The following is a 25,229-nucleotide window of genomic DNA, read 5'->3' on the forward strand; positions in this document are numbered from 1 at the left end:
GGAACAGGAGGCAGCCGGTGAGGATGAAGAGCGAGCTGTCCAATAGGACAAGGAGGAGGTGGGAAGGAGGCACCACATCCAAGCATCGCCTGTCATTTAAGGACCTTCAGGACTGGACATGCCGTCAAAGACTTCGGCTGAGTAGGGGGACAGTGCGACATATCTGCCAGGTCATGGTGCACTTAGTACCCCAGGGGCATGGGGGAAGGACATGGTCTCTCAGTCACCATGAAGGTGACGGTCGCCCTGAACCTTTACGCCACGGGATTCACCAGGCACATAGTGGGGACCTGTCTGGGATCTCGCAAACCTCGATGCACAGGTACATCCCCGCCGTCACGATGGCCCTATTTGCCCGCTTGACACAACATATCAACTTCAATGTGGACCGTGCCCACCAGGATGCCCGGGCAGTGGGATTCGCCGTCATCGCCAAGATACCCCAAGTCCAGGGGGTGTTCGAGGGGATGCATGTTGCCCTATGAGCACTGCCTCATGACAGGCCGGTCTTCACAAACGAAAGGTGTTCCACTCAATGAATGTGCAGCTAGTGTGTGACCATGACATGCACAATCATGCACGTCTATGTCTAATACCCGGGCTGTATGCACGATGCTTTCATCCTGGCACACTCGACGGTTCCTGGCATCTTCGAGGCGCACACCCAGTGGAGGAGTTGGCTTCTAGGCGTCAGGGATTATCCAGTGCGGTCGTGGTTAATGAGGCCTATCCGGAGGCCACAGACCGACGTAGCGACCCGCTACAACGAAGTCCATGCCATGAGCAGGGACGTGATCGAACAGTGCTTCAGCATCCAGAAGATGCGGTTTAGGTGCCTGGTCAGCTCTGGAGGGGCCCTCCAGTATAGCGCCAGGAGAGTCTCCCACATTGTGGTGGCCTACTGCATCCTCCACAACATCACGCAGCAGAGGGGCGACGTGCTGAAGGAGAATGAAATCCAGGCCTTGTCCGACGAGGAGGATGCGGGAGAGGATGAGGATAGGCAGGACATGGGGTTCGGTCAGGCACAGAAGGTTGCACAACGTGTGCGGCGGGGCCGGCGGCATGGGACGCTCTAATCTCCTCCAGGTTCACCGACTAGACGGCCTGGCCAGCAGCACGGGCACATCCCCACCGGCTGACTACCCCCTCCCATGAACACCCTGCCTGCGGCACCTCTCCTCCCGCCCCCCCTCCCACCGCCCCCAACAGCCCCTTCCTTGATTCATGCCTGCCTCACTACAGGGTTTAGGTCCTGAGTTGGCAGTAACAGCAGGTCTGGTCCATGGGGATGGAGAATGATGACAACCTGCTCTGTGATGAGCTCAGGTGCCCCACATCGTTTGACAATGTCTGATTTCTGTCCAGCTAGCACTTTCAACCTCCACCTTGGTGATCCCTGCATGCGAGCTGCCCATTCCATCACACGGTCCCATCGAATCCTTGAGGTGGCGGATGGGTTCGGGATGGGGATGGGGCACCGGAGCGGTAAGCACTGGCTGAACTGGAGTCCCTGGCCCAAGCACACCCCAATGTTCGCCCATCTTCCCCCGCCCCCCGAGCAGCCCCTGTGCAGCTAGCCCAGCCCAGGCCATCCCTCACACCCTTCTGATAGAGCATCGAGGTAGGTTGAAACGTTGTGAACAGGTGTTTATTGTGAAATGGTGAACATATATGTACAGGTTTGTGCCCTAGCCCTTAACGCTATACTCTGTGCTGCACCCGTGCCAACCCCATCAACTCCATACTCCCCAGACCCTGTATACAGCAGCGGGTGGCAACCTCCTTCCCACCCCGGGGTACAGGGTGGTTCGCCTCTCCTCCACGGCGTCCAGCAAGTTCCTCTGCTCCATGTCTGCAAACCGGGGTGCCGCTTTCCCTGCTGCCATAGTGTTTGATAGGATGAGTGCGTGCGTAGGGAGTGCAGTGCTAATATGCAGCTGCAGCTTGTCAGCCTCTCGTGTTCCACATTGCGCTGATGCTAGCTAATTAACGGTTGTTGAATTGCTCCGGGACTGGCACCAATTTTGCTGTCGGAGAAGTCCACTGATTTAGTCCCGATATCAGCACTTAGCCTTAGTCTCTCCCTGCAAAACAGATATACCGCTTTGGATACTGTTGAGGGAGATGGCTCACCAGGGGAAGGCAGCAGCAGCCAGGTTCATGGCGCCGTGACTGGCTCTGCTGCGCAGCTGGGCAGGAAAAAGAATGGCAGGGCTGTAGTGATAGGGGACTCAATCATAAGGGAAATAGACAGGCGATTCTGCGGATGCAATCGAGACCCCAGGATGGTATGTTGCCTCCCTGGTGCAAGGGTAAAGGATGTCTCGGAGCGGCTGCAGGACATTATTGGGGGGGGGGGGGGGGGGGGGGAGTGAACAGCTAGCTGTCGTGGTGCACATAGGCACCAACGATAAAGGTAAAAAACGGGAAAGGTCCTACAAGCTGAATTCAGGGAGTTAGGAGTTAAACTAAAAAGTAGGACCTCAAAGGTAGTAATCTCAGGATTGCTACCAGTGTCACGGGCTAGTCAGAGTAGGAATGTCAGGATAGATAGGATGAATGCGTGGCTCGAGATATGGTGCAAGAGGGAGGGATTCAAATTCCTGGGGCATTGGAACCGGTTCTGGGAGAGGTGGGACCAGTACAAACCGGACGGTCTGCAGCTGGGCAGGACTGGAAACGATGTCCTAGGGGGGGTGTTTGCTAGAGCTGTTGGGGAGGGTTTAAACTAATGTGGCAGGCGGATGGGAACCGATGCAGGAAGTTGGCAGGTAGTAAAACAGGGACAGAAACAAAAGGCTGAAAGGGGGAAAGTGTAAGGCAGAGAAGCCATAGTCAAAAAACAAAAAGGGCGACAGTGCAAGGTACAGTGACTGAGGGGAGCTCAGTGAATAGACCCAGTAATACTAAAAGGAATAAAACGGGAAGTAAAAACGTTAATGGCAAGCGACGCGGCAGGTTGTTATATGAAGATATGGGTTCAACGACAAGGAAAATTAGGAGAAAAGTTAAGAGGAAACATAACTTAGGAGAGGTTACTGATCAAGGTGTTAAGATTCAAAACAGAGGTAAAAAAGCCAACATAAGTGTACTTATGCTCGTAGTTTTCGGAATAAGGTAAATGAGTTGATGGCACAAATCATCGTGAATGACTATGAGTTAGTGGCTATTACTGAAACAGGGTTAAAGGATGGTCACGACTGGGAGTTAAATATACGAGGGTATCAAACTATTCGGAAGGACAGAGTGGATGGTAAGGGAGGTGGTGTAGCTCTGTTATTTGAGGATGACATCCGAGCAATAGTAAGGGATGACACGGTGCTATGGAGGATAAGGTTGAATCCATTTGGGTGGAAATCAGGAATAGTAAGGTGAAAAAGTCACTGAAAGGAGTCGTCTGTAGCCCACCAAATAGTAAAATTATGGTGGGGCAGGCAATAAACAAAGAAATAACGGATGCATGTACATTGTTTAACCAGGTCGGTCAAGGCAGCCTTGAGGAGGAGTTTATAGAATGTATCCGCGATAGTTTCCTACAACAGTATGCAATGGGACCTATGAGGGAACAAGCGGTCCTAGATCTGGTCCTGTGTAATGAGACAGGGTTGATTAATGATCTCATAGTTCGGGATCCTCTCGGAAGGAGCGATCAGAATATGGTGGAATTTAAAATACAGATGGAGGGTGAGAAGGTAAAATCAAACACTCGTGTTTTGTGCTTAAACAAAGGAGATTACAATGGGATGAGAGGAGAACTAGCTAAGGTAGACTGGGAGCAAAGCCTTTATGGTGTAATAGTTGAGGAACAGTGGAGAACCTTCCAAGCGATTTTTCACAGTGCTCAGCAAAGGTTTATACCAACAAAAAGGAAGGACGGTAGAAAGAGGGAAAATCGACCGTGGATATCTAAGGAAATAAGGAAGAGTATCAAATTGAAGGAAAAAGCATACAAAGTGGCAAAGATTAGTGGGAGACTAGAGGATTGGGAAATCTTTAGGGGGCAACAGAAAGCTACTAAAAAGCTATAAAGAAGAGTAAGATGGATTATGAGAGTAAACTTGCTCAGAATCTAAAAACAGTTAGTAAAAGTTTCTACAAATATATAAAACAAAAAAGAGTGGTTAAGGTAAATATTGGTCCTTTGGAGGATGAGAAGGGAGATTTAATAATGGGAGATGAGGAAATGGCTGAGGAACTGAACAGGTTTTTTGGGTCGGTCTTCACAGTGGAAGACACAAATAACATGCCAGTGACTGATAAAAATGAGGCTATGACAGGTGAGGACCTCGAGAGGATTGTTATCACTAAGGAGGTAGTGATGAGCAAACTAATGGTAGACAAGTCTCCTGGCCCTGATGGAATGCATCCTTGAGTGCTAAAAGAGATGGCTAGGGAAACTGCAAATGCACTAGTGATAATTTACCAAAATTCACTAGACTCTGGGGTGGTCCCGGCGGATTGAAAATTAGCAAACGTGACACCACTGTTTAAAAAAAGGTAGGCAGAAAGCGGATAATTATAGGCCAGTTAGCTTAACTTCAGTAGTAGGGAAGATGCTGGAATCTATCATCAAGGAAGAAATAGCGAGGCATCTGGATGGAAATTGTCCCATTGGGCAGATGCAGCATGGGTTCATAAAGGGCAAGTCGTGCCCAACTAATTTAGTGGAATTTTTTGAGGACATTACCAGTGCAGTAGATAACGGGGAGCCAATGGATGTGGTATGTAGCCACCTGAGTTGGCCACTTCCCGATTAAAAATGGAGAACCGCAAAGGCTGAAGGGAAATTCAGCCAACACAGGCAAAAACTCGCAGGTGCACGTTTACTGTGGATTGGGCTCTGCAGAAACCCAGACAGCATCGATACAAGCAGCCATCTGCATAGTAATGTAGCAGCCATCTACATAGTAATAAGCGATCCCCGGGAACAATTGAAACATTTTAAGGTAAACAAAGCCAAGCCAGACTCCTCGGCGCCAGCTGAAGCCAACACAAAAGAGGTTAACGGACACTTAAAGACCAGCCAGCGATCAGGGAACAGCTCCAGTATTGGAGAAATCGAACCAAGCGATTGGAACGAAGTCCAATCACTTGAAACCAGGCACGGGGTCCGCCCCGAAGGGCGGGAAGCCCCTGGGGACTATAAAGTAAAGCCCCCAAGTTCAAATCGTCCTTCTTGACAGGGTCACTCAGCAACGCGAAGCAACCGCTGAGAGTGAACTGTCCGGCAGCCTCCAAGAAAGTAAGTCTCAAGTCAACGCTCGCTACGAGATAGGCGCTCCTAGCTACCAGTCCATACCAGCTTTTGAATCCCGCAGACTCAGAATCCTAACGAAAGGCCATTTATTCCCCTGACCTGGTGGGCCAATCCGAGGCTAAGTATAGGCCTGTTAGTTATAGAAATAACCTAGAAAGTAGAGTTTATGCATGAGTAGTGATTTACTGTGTATAATAAATGTGTATTGTTTTGAATTTTACTAATTGGTGTGTTGAGTTATTGATCATTACTTGAACTTGAACCTCATGGCGGTATCATAAAGATACCTGGTGACTCTAGAGCAAAGGTTATGAAACAGAGCCAATTGAACCAACCAAAAGTTCGCAACATATTACTGGCGACTCTGGTGGGACCCGATCTAAAAGTGGCTTAACCACTCCAGGAGAACCCAAAATTTGAATTTAGAAATCCAATTGGGAACAGAAAAACCACAAGTGTTCAAGCAGTTCTGATCAATCCTCATAATTCGGAAGTGTGTTAATGCATGCGTAACTAACAGGGTTATAAGGTAATACTGATAGATTTTTGTTGCGACAAAACTGTCGGGAGTTTGTATTCCGGAAAATAGCGAAAGCCGTACCTGTATTTACAGCACTGCCTTAATACCCCTCGTTCCAAATTTTAAGAGAAGCATTTCGAGAGGAAAGATGGCAATGCAGGCAATGCAACGCCTCATGAACCCCGAAGAATTCGTGGTCGCAGCGACCAGCAACAGAGTAGGACAGTGTCCCGTTTGGGAAGAAGAAATCAGAAAGTACCTCAAAGGGAAAGGATGGCCCCTTTGGAGCGAATTCTGTGAAAATGAGGAAACAGGTCCCGGGAGTATAGGACATACTTGGTGGGAGAACCTGAGCGAGATTCAGAAGAAGAGCTTAGGAAAACCTCGCAAGCCGATGGCAATCGTGTCCTGTTTGGCACAGGCACAGAGGAGGTCGTTAGGATGCTGCAAAAAGAGATAGAAGGCATACATCGAATGAGCAAGGTCAATGTCAGTGAGGTAGAGAAAGAGAATGTAGAATTAAGGAGGAAGTTAGCATCAAAGGACAGAGAGGTGGATGATGCCAAGAGCGGCACACCAGTCTTGTCTGGCGCACTTAAGCAGCTTCCAATCCCAGTACGAAAAAGCCTATCAGGACACCGAACGTGCAGTCCTGGTACGAGAGAAAACCGAGTAGCAGGTAGAGGCATTGCAGAGGCAGTGTAGTGACCTGAAGGCAGCGTTAAGAGCACTCCATGCTGCCACCACGGAGCAAAGACAAAGCTCATTAGACCACGCAAAGTGCCGGACGCAGATTGCAGAACTTCAATCTCTGCTTTCAGTTCAAAAAGGATTCCAGGAAACCTTTGGATCACAGCTAGATGAGGAAGACGGCCCTGATTGGGAAGAATTGAGTGAGACAGCACAGAGATATGTTCAGGGAACATGTGCGCAGGGAAAGCCCCAGAAGAGAAAAGCGCCCCACCTCCCACAGAGCAGATAGTTCAGGCTCCAATGAACCCAGTCACCACCCACCGCACAGCCACATCGGACGACACGGAATTTCTGTACACCACCCCCTTAACAGTGACCCAATTACGGGATGCGTGCGATAAAATCAAACCGTTCCTCCCCACCTCAGACCCCCACCACTTCTTTGCCAGAGTAAAACAGCAGGCTACCATGTACGGCCTGGATGAGCGAGAGTAAGTAAAGCTCACAGTTTTGAGTTTAGACCCTTCGGTCGTAGCAGCCCTTCCCGACCCACAGAATGTAGGGGGAGGCACCCTTGCAGAAATGCATACCGCGATCCTAGACGCGATCGGGTATAACAGGGGTGACCCCGTAGACGGCCTCGATAAGTGCAGACAAAAGAAAACCAAGCACCCCACAGCGTTTTCTGGACGCCTGTGGATCCATTTCGCAGCAGTTTTCGGAGACTTAGACCGCGTCATTTGTCCCCAGACAACATGGCCAAATGGACCCGCACCCTTATCTCCCATGCCACAGAAACAGGACAAAAAGCTTGTGCCAATTATAATCCCTCAGAGGAGGCTCATGAGAAATGGGTTGTAAAAAGATTGTCCCGCACCTGGGAGCAATCTGTTCAAAACAAACCAACAAATAAAAATCCCGAGGAACAGCAGGCAGAAGCAGACACACACACAGTTAAGGCACACCAGAACCCCGCATGGGTAAATGAAGGCAAGAACAGCCCCCCACAAAAGTCACAGGAGTGTTACAACTGTGGACAGTTGGGACACTTTGCAAGAGAATGCAATGCCCCACAAAAGCAACAGAGAGCCCAGCAGACAGGTACTCTAAATAAAACCAGGACAAAGCCAATACATAGCATTAGTACCAATTCAGATCAGACGGACCTGAACGGAACGGACTGACGGTGTTCGGGCTCCCCCAGTTGGGTGTGCGACACCCTTTGGGATAGGTCCGGCCGACCAGTAGTTGCAGCAAAGATACGGGGACAGCCCATCGAGTTTCTCTGGGACACAGGAGGGTCCCGCACCACAATCAATTCCTCCACCATGTTTCAGAAAGACACGTGGCCCACTACAGCCACCATCACCCTCAGCGGCTTTACAGGCCACTCACAGCAGGGACACATCACAGCCCCTGTGCCCATTCAAAACGGCAACATCACCACCAAGCACCCCATAGTCTTAGTCGATCTACCCCACACAGCAGAACACATTTTAGACATAGATTTTATGAATTCCCACAACCTATCCTTTGAACCAGTCAACCAATGTGTTTGGAAAATAGCAAAATCCGCAATGCTCACCATAGGAGAATATGCAAACAAAATTAGCGCAGTAGGCGAATTTTGGTTTGACCCGACCACAATTAGCACAGACAAGCAGGTTAGGGCAGTTCTGCAGAAGCACAGGACAGTCTTCGCGACCCACAAACACGACTGTGGCTGGATGACTGGTTCCGTCCAAATCACAGGACCGGTCAGGTCCTAGACCTTAGACCCCAAAAGCAATACGGATTTCCCCAAGAGGCAGAGGGAGAAATCGCAAAAGTTATCGACAGCTTATTAGAGCAGGGCATACTCAGGTCAGTAGCCTCCACTAATAATGCCCTGATTTGGCCAGTGAGAAAGCCCGAGGGATCATGGCGACTGACCATTGATTACCGGGAACTCAACAAAGTCATCCCCGCAGCAGCCCCCACGGTACCCACAAGTCCCGAGACCATGCTCAAACAGGGACTCAACTCACAATACTTTACGGTTTTGGACATCAGTAATGGATTCTGGTCCATTCCATTGGCAAAAGCGTGCCAATACAAATTTGCCTTCACTTTTAAAAATCAGCAGTACACGTGGACATGCCTTCCACAAGGATTCCACAACTCCCCCTCCATTTTCCACCGACAGTTGGCAAATGGTTTGTCAAAGTTTTCTCGACCCGAATATCTGGTCCAGTATGTGGACAACCTATTACTGCAGACAGACACCAAGGCAGAGCACATCGAGATTCTGGCCGAACTCCTGGAACTCCTACAGAAAATTGGTTGTAAAGTAAACCCCAAAAAGGCCCAGATTTTGGAAAACAAAGTGATATATTTGGGTACAATTATCACACATGGTAAACGCGAGATCGAGCATAAAAGGATTGACTCGATTGCTAAATTGCCCCTTCCCCAGAACGTTTCAGCCCTCCGGTCGTTTTTAGGACTGGTTGGCTACTGCCGAAACCACATTGACGGTTTCGCCAGCAAGGCAGCACCCCTCTCAGACCTAAAGAAAGGATCCCCCTGCGAATGGCTTCCGCAGCATATGGATGCTGTGGACTCTTTGAAACGAACACTTATAACAGCCCCTGCACTACAAGTTCCAGACCCGCTTTCCCCCTATGCGATAGAGGTAGCAAGCACAGACCGCACCCTTTCGGCCGTGCTCCTCCAGGAACGGTAAGAACAGTTAAGGCCCGTGGCTTACGCCTCCAGAGTTTTAGATGCTGTGGAACAGGGATTTTCAGCCTGTGAAAGGCATCTGCTCGCAGATTTTTGGGCAGTACAATATTTTTCTTACATAACCGGCCTGAACCCCATCACAATCCTGACGGAACACACCCCCACCCAACATTTACTGGACGGACGACTAAGGACGGTACAGTCAGTCAAATAAGAGCAGCCAGATGGACCCTTCTTTTGCAGTGACGGGAAATCACTGGTAAAAGGACCAAGACCCACACGTTCTTAGCAGATAACCTACAGTACCCAGGCACCCCCCATGAATGTGAAATCATCTCACTGCACCACAACACAGGCCCCTTTATTGCAAAAACACCTCCCAGAAAGATAGGTAGTCCAACCCAGAGCCCCAAGCACACAGACACGTGCGAACCCATAAGAATATATGTGGATGGATCGTCCACTATATTAGAAGGGAAGCGCATTACAGGATGTGGCATTTATGTCGAGGACACGCAGGGATGCGCCCTAGAAGAAATCACAATAAAACTTCCAGGACACTTAGGCGCACAGGCGGCAGAACTAGCAGCCGTGGCGTACATTGTAGAACACCCAGATTCCTTCCCCAGCCCAGCAGACATATACTCGGACAGCCTCTGTGTCTGCAACAGTCTTACAGAGTTCCTACTCCTGTGGAAAGCAAGAGGATTTGTTTCCGCAGACGGAAAACCCCTCCCCTCAGCCCCATTGCTCCGTCACATTTTAGAAAAAGTACAGGGCAGGACTTTTGGAATAGTTAAAGTTCGTAGTCACCATCGTTCCTCCCCCCCTGGAAATGTAAAAGTCGACGCACTGGCAAAAGCATGTTCCAGGCACGGATATTTTTGGACACCCCCCGAAAGCGCACCAGTGAATGCAGTTCAGGTCTCGCAGACTAATATCGAGGATTTAGTGCAGGCCCATAAGCAAGATAGAAATCTCAGGGAGATTTTAAAAGGAAACTATCTAGCACCCTATGATAGATTCAAAAATGCACTGACCACACATGACGGTGTGGTGTTAAAAGACACCCTTTATGTGGTTCCTGACCAGGACAGGAATCAGCTCATTTTTTGTTCCATGACGGTCATGGACATCAGGGAATTGATCCCACTACAGCCCACCTCAGGCAGTTCTGTTGGTGGCCAAATTTAAAAGAAGACGTAACGCACTACATTGAGAATTGCCTTATCTGTGCCCAGAACAATCCGGACAGATATGCCAAGAAAGCTCAACTTAGTCACACCCGCCCCGTTAATGGCCCCTGGACTAACCTCCAGATTGATTTTATAGGACCATTGCCCCTAGCAGGAATGGTTATAAGTATGTACTCGTTGCGATAGACACTTTACAAAATGGGTAGAGGCAATCCCATCCAGAACGAACACGGCAAAGACCACAGCCAAGATCCTAACCCACCACATCTTTACGAGATGGGGGCTCCCCCGCAGCATTGAATCCGACCAAGGCTCCCATTTTACGGGACGTGTCATGAAGAACGTCCTCATGATATTTGGCATGACCCAAAAATTCCACATCGCATACCACCCCCAGTCAAGTGGTATCGTAGAGCGCTCTCTATAGTCATGCTCTCCATATACAAGCCCAGCACATTCCTGTCACCTAAATATTCGGGTATTCCATTGCGGACAAAGTAAGCCCCTCCGTGTACAAAATAAAGTTTCCCAACGGAAAGACTGCGTGGTTCCATATTAACCAGCTTAAGGCATATGGACCACAGTTGAACCAGACACACCACGTCATGCTCGATGCAGCAGACCACACCCCGCCCACAGCCAACGTAACCCTACTCTCCCCCAACACGTCCAGCCCAGCCACGGACTCAGCCCCGACTCCACCCCCGAACTGTACACTCCGCCCCGGAACGCCCACAGACTGCAGCAGCAGCAGCTGTGACACAGACAATAGCCACAGCACGCCACCCTACTATCGCCACACATCAGGCCCCACACCCAGCGAATCTGAGCACGATTCGAGTGATCCCTTCATGATCACTTTCCTAAACAAACCCCACCACCGACCACCGACCTACAATGACAACCGCGACTCCATTCCAACAGAATTGGACAAATCCTTTTGGCACCGGGACAATTCATTCAGACTCGTCCGGAATGACGAGATGGATCCCAAATCGCACCATGCAGCCCTATCCGCCCTTATACACTCGAGAGTATGGCATCCGGGAGAAGATGACGACTTTGAGTCTGACTCCCAAAACGAGAACCCCTTTGCGACCCTGTTTGCAACCGATAACTGAGGTGTCCAGATGATGTTTTAAAAAGGAACCGCTTGGGAGAAAACGGTGTCCTTTCCGATGGAACCTGCAGCATGTTTTATGTTGTTTATAGTGGTATTGTTAAATGTTGTTTGTAAGATCGAAAAAAAAATGTCATGGCCCCACGCCACCACCCTTCTGACGCTCACTGGCAGTCAGAGGAACGAGTTTGACAAAGAGACTTGTTAATGTCCCAGACGCCAGTTCAGAGGACTCATCTGTCGACAGAAAAACAGACCCCCGTTCATAACTGACCTTCTGGTTTAAAGTTAGAACCAATACGGCAACCCCCCCCCCACGATGACTACATTTTTGCCCGTTCTTGTTGGTTGCTCAGGCAGTGGAGAAACGGCATTGGGACCCGCCCTGCCTGGGAACCCCCCCTCTGGTCAGCTACGCTCGGGTAGAGCACACGCGGCATTGGTCGCCGTCCTACCCAGGGATTCCATCCAAATCTTACCCGTCGCGGCCCATACGCACCTCATTTCGGCAATTTTTGTTCAAAAAGTTTTGTTTTGTTTTCAGGCGACCCTTAGGTTGCCATCCCTATGCTATTTATATCCTCAAACATTTGGATGGTAAATTGCACAGCCTGCGAGACGGCTCGCACTGTTTCAGTATTTTTAAGTGTCTCTTGTCCGGAATATTCAGTTTAAAAAAAAATGAGGGAGTCACACATGGTGACAAATTGTAAAGGGAGAATTGGCACGAAAGGACAGACATACTAACAGACGAGATGTTAACCAAGATAGTAACAGAAACTATGCTTGATCCCACAGAACCCCAGAAGCTCCAGGAAAAGAGACGAAACGAAGAGAAGAGAAAGAAGAACCATGAGGACATCCTCCGTGTTGCTCATCACCCTAATGAACATTTGGTTGCGCGCGAACGCGAACCCCCTGACCCCAACCCCACCCCCAGACGTTAATGATTCACTTCCCCATAGCACCCAGAGCCCAGTCACAAGCGACACCACACCATCTTGGTGTGACAGGTTTATAACCTGGTACTCCCTGTCCTACTTGATAGAATCCCTACTAGTATTGGCGATACTCTGCTGCATCGTGCAGACTATTCGTCTGAGGAAATGACGAAGGAGAGCCTACCGCGATCGCATCCCGGTATATAGGATAAGATCCCCTATTTTTGGTTATGACCAGGCCCCCGACCCTCGCGATCTATAATAAAGAACATTCGTTTGCATTCTTTTTGTGAATAAAGAAATATGTTTCATGAGCGATTGTACAATCCTGAGATTGACTGCCCAGCCAGGAAAAATTTGAATAATGCTGCTATGATTTTGTTTGTATCATTAAGGAAGTTAGCATGATTGAATGTTTGAGTGAGTGTAGTTTAGTGAGGACAGTTAGAGGTACCGTTTTTTGTATTTTGTAATGCATGTCCCTGTTTTGACATAGCGCCACTTAGAATTGTTAGTTAAAATGTTCTTGCATAGTTATGGTCAGTGTAGAGGCCATAGAAGAGTGCTCGCCGAGTCAGGGAATGAAGACAACGCAGTTATGTGATCCTTCACGCTTTGCGCTAGGATCACAAGGAGGGGGTGTAGCCACCTGAGTTGGCCATTTCCCGACTTAAAATGGAGAACCGCAAAGGCTGAATGGAAATTCAGCCAACACAGGCAAAAACTAGCAGGTGCAAGTTTACTGTGTATTAGGCTCTGCAGAAACCCAGACAGCATCGATACAAGCAGCCATCTGCATAGTAATGTAGCAGCCATTTACATAGTAATGAGCGATCCCCGGGAACAATTGAAACATTTTAAGGTAAACAAAGCCAAGCCAGACTCCTCGGCGCCAGCAGGAGTCAACACAAAAGAGGTTAACGGACACTTAAAGACCGCCCAACAATCAGGGAACAGCTCCAGTATTGGAGAAATCGAACCAAGCGATTGGAACAAAGTCCAATCACTTGAAACCAGGTACGGGGTCCGCCCCGAAGGGCGGGAAGCCCCTGAGGACTATAAAGTAAAGCCCCCAAGTTCAAATCGTCCTTCTTGACAGGGTCACTCAGCAACACGAAGCAACCCCTGAGAGTGAACTGTCCGGTGGCCTCCAAGAAAGTAAGTCTCAAGTCAACGCTCGCTACGAGATAGGCGCTCCTAGCTACCAGTCCATACCAGCTTTTGAATACCGCAGACTCAGAACCCTAACAAAAGGCCATTTGTTCCCCTGACCTGGTGGGCCAGTCCGAAGCTAAGTATAGGCCTGTTAGTTATAGAAATAGCCTAGAAAGTAGAGTTTATGCATGAGTAGTGATTTACTGTGTATAATAAATGTGTATTGATTTGAATCTTACTAATTGGTGTGTTGAGTTATTGATCATTACTCGAACTTGAACCTCGTGGCGGTATCATAAAGATACCTGGCGACTCTAGAGCAAAGGTTATAAAACAGAGCCAATTGAACCAACCAAAAGTTAGCAACAGGTATATCTGGATTTCCAGAAAGCCTTTGACAAGGTGCCACACAAAAGGTTGCTGCATAAGATAAAGATGCATGGCATTAAGGGTAAAGTAGTAGCATGGATAGAAGATTGGTTAATTAATAGAAAACAAAGAGTGGGAATTAATGGGTGTTTCTCTGGTTGGCAATCAGTAGCTAGTGGTGTCCCTCAGGGATCAGTGTTCGGTCCACAATTGTTCACAAATTACATACATGATTTGGATTTGAGGATCAAGGGCAATGTGTCCAAGTTTGCAGACGACACAAAGATGAGTGGTAAAGCAAAAAGTGCAGAGGATACTGGAAGTCTGCAGAGGGATGTGGATAGGCTAAGTGAATGGGCTAGGGTCTGGCAGATGGAATACAATGTTGACAAATGTAAGGTTATCCATTTTGCTCGGAATAACAGCAAAAGGGATTATTATTTAAATGATAAAATATTAAAACATGCTGCTGTGCAGAGACCTGGGTGTGCTAGTGCATGAGTCGCAAAAGTTGGTTTACAGGTGCAACAGGTGATTAAGAAGGCAAATGGTATTTTGTCCTTCATTGCTAGAGGGATGGAGTTTAAGACTAGGGAGGTTATGCTGCAATTGTATAAGGTGTTAGTGAGGCCATACCTGGAGTATTGTGTTCAGTTTTGGTCTCCTTACTTGAGAAAGGACGTACTGGCACTGGAGGGTGTGCAGAGGAGATTCACTAGGTTAATCCCAGAGCTGAAGGGGTTGGAATACGAGGAGAGGTTGAGTAGACTGGGACTGTACTCGTTGGAATTTAGATGGATGAGGGGGGATCTTATAGAAACATATAAAATTATGAAGGGAATAGATAGGATAGATGCGGGCAGGTTGTTTACACTGGTGGGTGAAAGCAGAACTAGGGGGCATAGCCTCAAAATAAGGGGAAGTAGATTTAGGACTGAGTTTAGGAGGAACTTCTTCACCCAAAGGGTTGTGAATCTATGGTATTCCTTGCCCAGTGAAGCAGTAGAGGCTTCTTCATTAAATGTTTTTAAGATAAAGATAGATAGTTTTTTGAAGAATAAAAGGATTAAGGGTTATGGTGTTCAGGCCGGAAAGTGGAGCTGAGTCCACAAAAGATCAGCCATGATCTCATTGAATGGGGGAGCAGGCCCGAGGGGCCAGGTGGCCTACTCCTGCTCCTATTTCTTATGCTCTTATGAAATGGATTTGGATTTGTTTATTGGCAAATGTACCGAGGTACAGTGAAAAGTTCTGGGCTGTATTCTCCGCACCCCAACGGCGAAATCGCGGCCGGCGCGGGGGAGGAGATCCATGTTCGCGCAAGAAATCGGGGCCGCCGCCAGTTCCCGGATTCTGCGGGCCCCAAAAAGCAGCGTTCTCGGGGATTATGCAACGCCGCCTGGGACCTACCTGGGGCCATTGCCAAAGGCCCACTTCGCCATTCTCCACCCCTGACCGGCCGAAGTGCCGACAGCATGGAACTAATGTGCTCCAGTTGGAATACTCGCGTGGCGGCTGCGAACTCAGTCCAAGGCCACCCTGGTTGGGGGCGGGCTGATCGGAGGGGTTGGGGGCGGGGGAGCCTTATAAACAGTCGGCAAATGCTTGTGCGGGAGTTGAGGGTCGGGCTCGCGGCCGATCGGGGGGTTTTTAATTTTGGGTCCAGCTCCGCGGTCCGAGTCCACCATGGAGCACGGTACGGCCGCTGGAGGCCGCCGAGTGCGCATGCGTGGCCTCCGACCCGGAAGTGCGGGGGCCCATATCTGCAGCAAAAGCGGAGAGATCTACTCGGGGTCCCTGCTAGCTCCTGCAGGGCTAGGAATTAGTATCCCTTTGATTCCAGTTTTTCTGGCGTGAAACTCTACACCGTTCTGCCGTCGGCATGGGGACATAGCCCCAATAATGGAGAATCCAGCCTATTGTTCTGCATACTGTTCAGACAGATCATTCCATACATTTAAAAATACATAGAGCAAACATAGATACAAAATGTAAATACGTAGACACAGGCATCGGGTGAAACATACAGGAGTGTAGTACTACTCAGAATAAAAGATGTGTGAAGAGGTCAAATAAGTCCATAAGAGGGTCGTTTAGGAGTCTGGTACCAGCGGGGAAGAAGCTGTTTTTGAATTTGTTAGTGCGTATTCTCAGACTTTTGTATCTCCTGCCAGATGGAAGAAGTTGGAAGAGTAAATAACCCCGGTGGGAGGGGTCTTTGATTATGCCGCCCGCTTTTCCCAGGCAGCGTGAGGTGTGGATGGAGTCAATGGATGGGAGGCAGGTTCGTGTGATGGACTGGGCTGCGTTCACGACTCTGTAGTTTCTTATGGTCTTGGGCCGAGCAGTTGCCACACCAGGCTGTGATGCAGCCTGATAGGATGCTTTCTATGGTGCAAGTGTAAAAGTTGGTAAGAGTCAATGTGGACATGCCGAATTTCCTTAGTTCCCTGAGGAAGAATAGGCACTGTTGTGCTTTTTTGGTCGTAGCGTCGACGTGGATGGACCAGGACAGATTGTTGGTGATGTGCACACCTAGGAATTTGAAGCTGTCAACCATCTGCACCACGGCCCCATTGATGCAGACAGGGGTGTGTATGATACTTTGCTTTCTGAAGTCAATGACCAGCTCTTTAGTTTTGCTGACATTGAGTGAGAGATTGTTATCGTTACACCACTCCACTAGGTTCTCTATCTCCCTTCTGTATTCTGATCTCATCGTTGTTTGAGATCTGACCCACTACAGTTGGGTCGTCAGCAAACTTGTAGTTGGGAGTTGGAGCCAAATTTTGCCACACAGTCGGGTGTATATAGGGAGTATAGTCCGCAGCCTTGCGGGGCCCAGGTACTGAGGACTATTGTGGAGGAGGTGTTGTTGATTATCTTTACTGATTGTGGTCTATGGGTCAGAAAGTCAAGGATTCAATTGCAGAGTGAGGAGCCAAATCCTAGGTTTCTGAGCTTTGATATGAGCTTGGCTGGGACTATGGTGTTGAAGGTGGAGCTGTAGTCAATGACTAGAAGTCTGATGAAGGAGTCCTTGTTGTCGAGGTGCTCCAGGGATGAGTGCAGGGCCAGGGAGATGGTGTCTGCTGTGGACCAGCCGTGGCAGTATGCGAATTGCAGTGGATCTAGGCATTCTGGGAGTATGGAGTTGATGTGTCTCATGACCAACCTCTTGAAGCACTTTGTTATAATCGATGTCAAGGCCATCGGACAATAGTCGCTGAGGCACGTTGCCTGGTTCTTCTTTGGCACTGGTATGATGGTGATCTTCTTGAAGCACGTGGAGACCTCGGTTCGGAGTAGGGAGAGGTTGAAGATGTCCACAAACACATCTGCCAGCAGAGTCTCGCCCAAGTTCTGCGCTTGGGTGGAAAGGCAGGAGAGGTGAAAGGGCAAAAGGAAGATGGTGAAAGGCAAAAAGAGATGGTATGGGACCAGAAAGTGCTGAAAATACTCAGCAGGTCAAGTGGCAGCTGTAGGGAAAAATAAAGTTAACATTTCAAGTTTATAGAATTTCAGCAGAACTGGAAGAAGTTAGAGAACAGTGGGTGCTAATGTATTAAATTACCTGTAAATTGCTTCATGAAAAAAACAGTTAAGAGATGTAAAAGTTCATTCGTGAAACGCACAGAAAAGGCCAAACTAAGTGTAGATAATAACAGTGAAAAACGCAACTCATTCATGTTGACAAAAGCATTGGAAAAGGATTTTTTTTTTAAAGCAATAGGTACAGCAGATATGAAAAAGAAGCAAAAACTGGGGCACCTTCAGTCATAAGGAGAGAAAATGAATCTATTTCATTTCTCGGGTGGTCACCAACGGTGTCCTGATAAAAGATCTCGGAGCCAAAATCAACCAGCCTCCCTTTCCTCTGGACACTGTCAGGCACACCCCATGCTGCATGCACCCAGGTAGAGATGGTTAGCAGCTTCAAATTCCTTGGGGTACACATCTCCAAATATCTGTCCTGGTCCACCCACGTCGAAGCTACCACCAAGAAAGTACAACAGCGCCTATACTTCCTCAGGAAACTAAGGAAATTCGGCATGTCCACATTAACTCTTACCAACTTTTACAGATGCATTATAGAAAGCATCCTATCTGGCTGCATCACAGCCGGGTATGGCAACTGTTTGGCCCAAGACCGCAGGAAACTTCAGAGAGTCGTGAACACAGCCCAGTCCACCACACAAACTTGCCTCCCATCCATTGACTCCATCTACACCTCCCGCTGCCTGGAGAAAGCGGGCAGCATGATCAAAGACCCCGCCCACCCGGCTTAATCACTCTTCCAACTTCTTCCATCGGGCAGGAGATACAAAAGTCTGAGAACACGCACAAACAGACTCAAAAACAGTTCCTTCCCCGTGGTTACCAGACTCCTAAACGACCCTCTTATGGATTGACCAGATTAACACTACACCCCTGTATCCTTCACCCGATGCCAGTGTTATGTGGTTACATTGTGCACCTTGTGTTGCCCTATTATGGATTTTCTTTTCTTTTCTTTTCATGTACTTAATGATCTGTTGAGCTGCTCGCAGAAAAATACTTTTCACTGTACCTCGGTACACGGGACAATTAACAAAATCCAATCCAATCCAATCCGCTGCAGTGAAGCAGGAAATGTGTTTTTACCTTCCCTCAGTCACTTGTATATCCTTATATCCTTCTGATATTTCTGCATTATTTCACTGATGATATCTATGGGGCGGATAAATGATGTCCATATACATTATACATATTAAACGGATTTCATCTGTCTGGAAAATAAAAACAGCTAATCTGGATAAATGAACGATTGACACAATTATCTATTTCCCCACTCACCAAAAATCATATTAATGAATTCAAATTCATTGTTGGTGTAATTGAATGCAAAGATACACAAGACAGTAAACAATTCTTATTTGGTAATTAAAAAATTATATATTTTTATTCCAATTTTCAACAGTTCACATTTTACAAAAAAAACACACCCAACATATTAAACTCCCCACCCAATAAGAACCCCTCCCCCTTAACAGTTGACGGTAACCAACTCTCCAAAATGCAGAATGAACAAACCCCAACACTTGTAGAACCCATCACTCGCCGCCCTGAGGGCAAATTTCACCTTCTCCAGAGCTAAGAACTTCAATAGGTCCCCCCGCCATGCCATGGCATAGGCTGACCTCCACCCCAACAGGACCCACCTGTGAGTAATCAGCAAGGCGAAGGCTAAAACATCTGCCCTGCATTGGCCTGCAATATCGGCCGGTCCGATACCCCGAATATGGTCTTTTCATAGAGGTTACAGTGCAGAAGAAGGCCATTCGGCCCATCGAGTCTGCACCGGCTCTTGGAAAGAGCACCCTACCCAAGCCCACACCTCCACCCTATCCCCATAACCCAGTAACCCCACCCAACACTAAGGGCAATTTTAGACACTTAGGGCAATTTAGCATGGCCAATCCACCTAACCTGCACATCTTTGGACTGTGGGAGGAAACCGGAGCACCCGGAGGAAACCCACGCACACACGGGGAGAACGTGCAGACTCCGCACAGACAGTGACCCAAGCCGGGAATCGAACCTGGGACCCTGGAGCTGTGAAGCAATCGTGCTAACCACTATGCGACCGTGCTGCCCTTCAGGGGATCAGGCTCCACATTGATGTACAAAACCGCCAAGATGGTACTGAAAACTGACATCCAGAACCTTTCCAACTTTGGGCAGTACCAGAACATATGCGCATGTTAGCAGGACCACTCCCACATCCCTCACAGATTTCCTCTATCCCCTCAAACAGCGGTTCATCCTTGACTTCGTTAGGTGCGCCCTGTGCACCACATTCAGCTGTATCATCCCCAGCCTTGTACATGTGGTTGAGACTTTCACCCTCTGCAGTAACTCGCAGCACAATTCGTCCTCCAATGCCGCCCAAACTCCTCTTCCCACTTAGCCTTAATCCCCTCCATGGACACTTTATCCGCTTCTGAAATTCTCCCATGAATCGTTGAGATGGCCCCCCTCTCCAAACCCCCCCACCGGTAGCACCTCTTCCAACATCGAAGGGGCGGGGGCTATCGGGAAGGTCAGAAAGACTTTCCTCGCAAAGTCCCGCCCCTGCATATACTGGAAACTCTCCTCCTGCGCCAGTCCAAACTACTCATTCAACTCCTCCAAGCTCGCAAACCGCCCTCCCAGAAACAGATCCTTTATCTACTTGATCCCCCTCTTCTCCAATTGGCAGAACCTCGTATCCATCCTCCCCGGCTCAAACCCGTGATTTCCCCTGATTAGCCACCCCGACCCAGGTCCCAACTGAAAGTGCTGCCGGAACTGCCTCCAAATCCTCAGCGTGATCACCACCACTGGACTCGCTGGAACTAATGGGAGCAGCGATATTGCCAGCGCCCGCAACCCCGGCCACCGACTTGCACCCGCCTCCATCCTTACCCACAAAGCCTCTGCTTCCCTATTCCAACGGCATACCTTCTCCGCATTCGCTGCCCAGGCCCAATAATAATACATCAAATTCGGGAGGTCTAACCGCTGTGACTGCCGCCCCCTCTGCAGTACCACCTTCCTTATCCTGACCACATTCCCCACACAGACAAACGAAGAAATCAACCTATCTACCCCCTTGAAAAATGGCAAAGGCAAAAAAAACGTCTGGCACTGAAATAAAAACAAAAACCGCGGCAAAATGTTCATTTTCATCACATGCATGTGGCCTGCCAACGACAGAGGAAAATTATCCCATCTTACTAAATCTGCCTATACCCTCCCCACCAAACATGAAAAATTCAACTTCCAAAGAGTTGCCCGGTCCCAAGCCACCTGCCCCCCCAAATACCTAAAATGAGACGCTGCCGCATGGAATGGCAACCGTCCCAACCCCGATCCCTGGAGCGGAAACCATAAAATACTCACTTTTCCCCAAGTTCCGCTTATATCCCGAAAACGCCCCAAATCGTAGAAGCAAATGCATTTAGCCGCCACCGAGGAGCTCGGCTCCGAAGAAATGTATAGCAACAAATCGTCCACATACACAAAGACGGGAAGGCGGCGGGGCTGGATGGGTTCCCGGTGGAATTTTACAAGAAATTTAAAGATAACCGCCATCCCCCCCCTTCCACAATTAATTATGACCTCCTCAGCGCAATGGCCAAGGGCTCTATCGCTAATTCAAACAGAAGAGGGGACATGGGGCACCTTGCCTGATTCCCCGGTGCAACGAAAAATACTCTGAATTCATATCGTTCGTGCACCCGATCAAACTCCTTTCCGCATTCAATGCTGCCACCACCACCTCAAACTCCCTTCCCTCTGCCGGAGAAAGCACTACATTCAGCAGCCGCTGCACATTCGATGACAGCTGTCTGCCCTTAAAGAACCCCATTGAATCTTCCCCATCACCCTTGGAAGGCACATCTCCAACCTTAGCGGCAGCTCCTTTCCCAATATCTTGGCGTCTACATTCAGTAGAGGTTTGGACCTGTACAATCCACACTCCACGGGTCCTTATCCTTCTTTGGCAGCAACGCAATGGAGGCCTGCCCCATCATTTTCGATAAAACCCCCCTGACTATCACGTCCTCGAACATTTCCACCAACAACGGCGTCACCTTATCTTTAAATTTCTTGTAAAATTCCACCGGGAACCCATCCAGCCCCGTCGCCTTCCCGTCTGCATCTTTCTAATTGCAGCATTCACCTCCTCTATCCCCACCAACTCCTCCAGTCCCGCCCTCTCAATTTCACCCACCTTCGGACATTAACCTCCCCAAAAAAACCCTCATCTCCCGCTTTGGTGGTTCCGACTTATATAAGTCCTTATAGATAGTATAGCCACGTAAAATGGCTGTTTCCCTATTAATTTGGCCAAAACCCGATTTAAAATGGCTAACCGAAAAGACTGATGGGAAAAGCAGGCAACAGGACACAAACAGACAGCTGCAGGCAGAATATCATATTTGGCTCTGGGGAAGTCGGCCCAGATTGATACTCAGGACTATTAACAGCCCATCAACCCAGACATCAGCAGTTATACTCAGGACTATTAGCAGCCCATCAACCCAGATATCTGCAGTTTAATCGGCTATCCCAGGGAAAAATTGCAACATATTAGCAATTGAATACCGGGCCAGACCTGTCGGCGCCTGCAGTGGCCGAAACAAAGACAGCTGAACGACCACCCCCCGATCGGGGAATCGCCTCGCAATTGGACGTATCGAACCCAGTGATTGGGAACAAGTCCAATCACTTGGGACTCAGGGTCAAGGCCGCCCCGGGAGGCGGGAAGCTCCTGGGCCCTATAAAGTGAGGGGCCAAGTTCAGATCGCTCTCTCTCTCCCTTCTTCGCCTGCTCGAGACCTTCGCAAGAACATCAACCAGCAACTGTAAGTTTGAATCCAGCGATCGCTATCCGATAAAGACTCCTAGCCATCGACCTGTATCGGCCTTTTGAATCCCGCGGGCCAGATCCGATTCGATAAGCTATTCGTTTCCCTGACCTGGTGGGCTCTTCCTAAAGTTAAGTAATGGCCAGTAGTGATAGGTTTATTATATAGATAGTAGGATTATTGTATAAACATCACTTGTGTATAATAAATGACCGTTGATTTCAATCTTACTAAGCGGTGTGCTGACTTATTAATCATAACGTGAGCTTGAACCACGTGGCAGTATCAGAAAGGTACCTGGCGACTCATGAGCAAAGGTGACGTAATCAGAACTAAATAAACTAAGGCTAATAAGAGCAACAATAGAAGTCCTCAAACACCTTAATAATCTGCTCCAGGGCCATAACCATCTCGCCCACCCTATCCCAAACCCAAACTATCTCCCTCGCCCCAGCTTTGTAAGGAGTGTAGACGCCTTCTCCCCATACTCATATACAGTCCCCTTTGCCCTTCTCAGCTCATGCACCGCTTTCCCTGTGGACAGCAGATCAAACCTCGCCGGCAACTCCTTCCTCTGCACCAGAAGTCTCGCTTTCCCCACATACCTCCTGTCCACTTCCAGAATCGATCAATCATTGGCGTTCCTCCCTCTCCTCCTTATCCACCTTAGCCTGAAACAAAATCACCTCCCCCCCTCACCACTGCCATCAGAGCCTCCCAAACCACAGGTGGCAAGATCTCCCCAGTACAGTTAAATCCCACATACGCCTCAATCACCTTCCCCACCGTATCACAGCAATTCTGGTCGGCCAATAAACCCAAATCTAACCTTTACCCCGACTTCTCAGCCAACCCCTTTTCCAGGACCACGTGCAATCAATGTGGAGCAGGATCCGAAATCACAATTGCCAAATACTCTATTCTCTTAACTCCAGCTAACATTGCCTTTCCCACCACAAAAAAATCAATCTTGAGAATACTGGTATCCAGATTCAGAATGGCAGCCAGCATTTTCCTCACAAACCCTGCATCATCCCAATCGGGGGCATATATGCTAAATAACGCCACATATACGCTATATAACGCCACCAACCTCCCCTCCAGCGCACCTGTTATAATCACGTACCTAGCCCCGTGATCCGCCACCACCGTATCCATCTGAAACCTCACTCACTTGCTCACCAAAATCACCACCCCCAGACCCTATTATCAAACCCCGAATGAAAAGCCAGGCTCACCCAGCCCTTACTAAGTCTCCTTCGTTCCTTTACCCTCAGATGGGTCTCTTGTAGCATCGCCACATCAGTTTTCGGATGCTTCAAGCGGTCCATCAAAACCTGCCCGACCAGCTCCAATGACCGTGACCTCTACCCCCACCACACTCTCGTTCACTAGCCAACCTTCTTTAGCTAGCGCAGTGACCCCTGCCAGAGCCCCCTCCTCCTCCCAAACACACCCTCAGCAACCTGGCCTCCCATGCTCAAGCCCTCCGATCCGCCCACCTCACTCCCACTGAAAACAAACGTCAAACTCCCAGCCATACAGTCAGAAAACAAAAGAGAAACACACCAAAAAAGGGAAAACATAAATAACCCAGTGGAAAGAAAACAGAGAAAAAAGGTCCTAGTCCACACCGTCCAAGTCCAAATCCCCAACTATCTCAGTTCCAGTCCTTCAGCCTTCACGAATGCCTTTGTCTCCTCCGCCCATCTCAAAATAGAAGTCCTTCAAATTCTGAGTCACCACTAGCTTCGCCGGGTAGACAACTCCAAACCTCACCCCACTGCTGTACAGCCATGCCTTCACCCGCCCAAAGGCTGCCGGCCTTCTCGCTTAGTCCGCCATAAGATCTTGGTATGTACGTATACCAACGCTTACCCAATTCACTTCTCGCTTCTACTTCACCCAACTCAAAACCTCCTCCTTCACCTGGTAACTGTGGAAGCAAACTGACCGCCCTTGGTGGGTCATTCATTTTAGGCTTCGGCCGGAGTGACCGATAGGCCCTGTTGAACGCATAGATAGAGAGCTCTTCCCCCTCCCCCATCAACTTGGTGAACATGTCTGTAAAGTTCTAGGTTGGCCTTCGGCCCTCCACCCCCTCAGCAAGTCCACGATCCTCAATTCTGTCTCCTCGGTTTGTTCTCTAGGTCTTTCGCTTTGGCTCTTCGCCCTTTATTGACTTCCGCCACCTTCTGCAGCTCCTCACCTGTCAAGGTGAACTGGTCACTATGCTGCGACAATGCCTCCTCCACCCCCTTCATCTTCTCACCATGCTCTCGCACCTCCATCAACAACTTTGTCACCGCAGCCTTTATCGGGGCAAGTGTCTTCTCCACCCACTCTTTGAGCAAGGTCATCATCTCTCTCTGATGCACCGCTAAATGCTTGGTGAACAGTCTTTCAAACTCCCCCAAAATCACCTTGGTCAGAGTTTCAACCGTAATGGGAGCGCCCCACCCGACGAACCAATACCTGCCATCTTTTCTCCTGCTGGACTCGCAACAGTATTCGCCGGCGGACTTTCGCTCGCCACTTTCCTTCCCTGACCTTTCTTCTGGAACTTTGACATTCCAGCGGTTCCTTAGAATTTTCCACACCAGCTTATCCATAAAGTACCCCCGAGACCGGGCATAAAGATCCGAAAATCAAAGACTCTAGCAGGGGCCGCCCAACATGTCACCATCGGAAGTCCTTATTTGGTAATTCTAAGTCCACTAATTAACATTCTTGTCTAACATAAAAATGCAAATAGATAAAACAAACAGTACCATTAAAATGTTATCTTATAATGGAAATAACTTTGCTGCTTGTGGCTACAGAAGGGGGAAGAATAAAAAGCCTGTAATTTGTAG

General features: G+C 48.8%; 1 protein-coding gene across 5 annotated transcripts in view; it reads right to left on the reverse strand.

The window, feature by feature from the left end:
• stxbp5l (syntaxin binding protein 5L) overlaps nucleotides 1-25,229 on the reverse strand; it is an 879,402-nt gene that overhangs the window by 318,769 nt on the left and 535,404 nt on the right. The gene's annotated exons all lie outside the window — the stretch shown is intronic.

The sequence above is a fragment of the Scyliorhinus torazame genome, chromosome 8 (assembly GCF_047496885.1).
Source record: "Scyliorhinus torazame isolate Kashiwa2021f chromosome 8, sScyTor2.1, whole genome shotgun sequence".
Classification (NCBI taxonomy): Eukaryota; Metazoa; Chordata; class Chondrichthyes; order Carcharhiniformes; family Scyliorhinidae; genus Scyliorhinus; species Scyliorhinus torazame.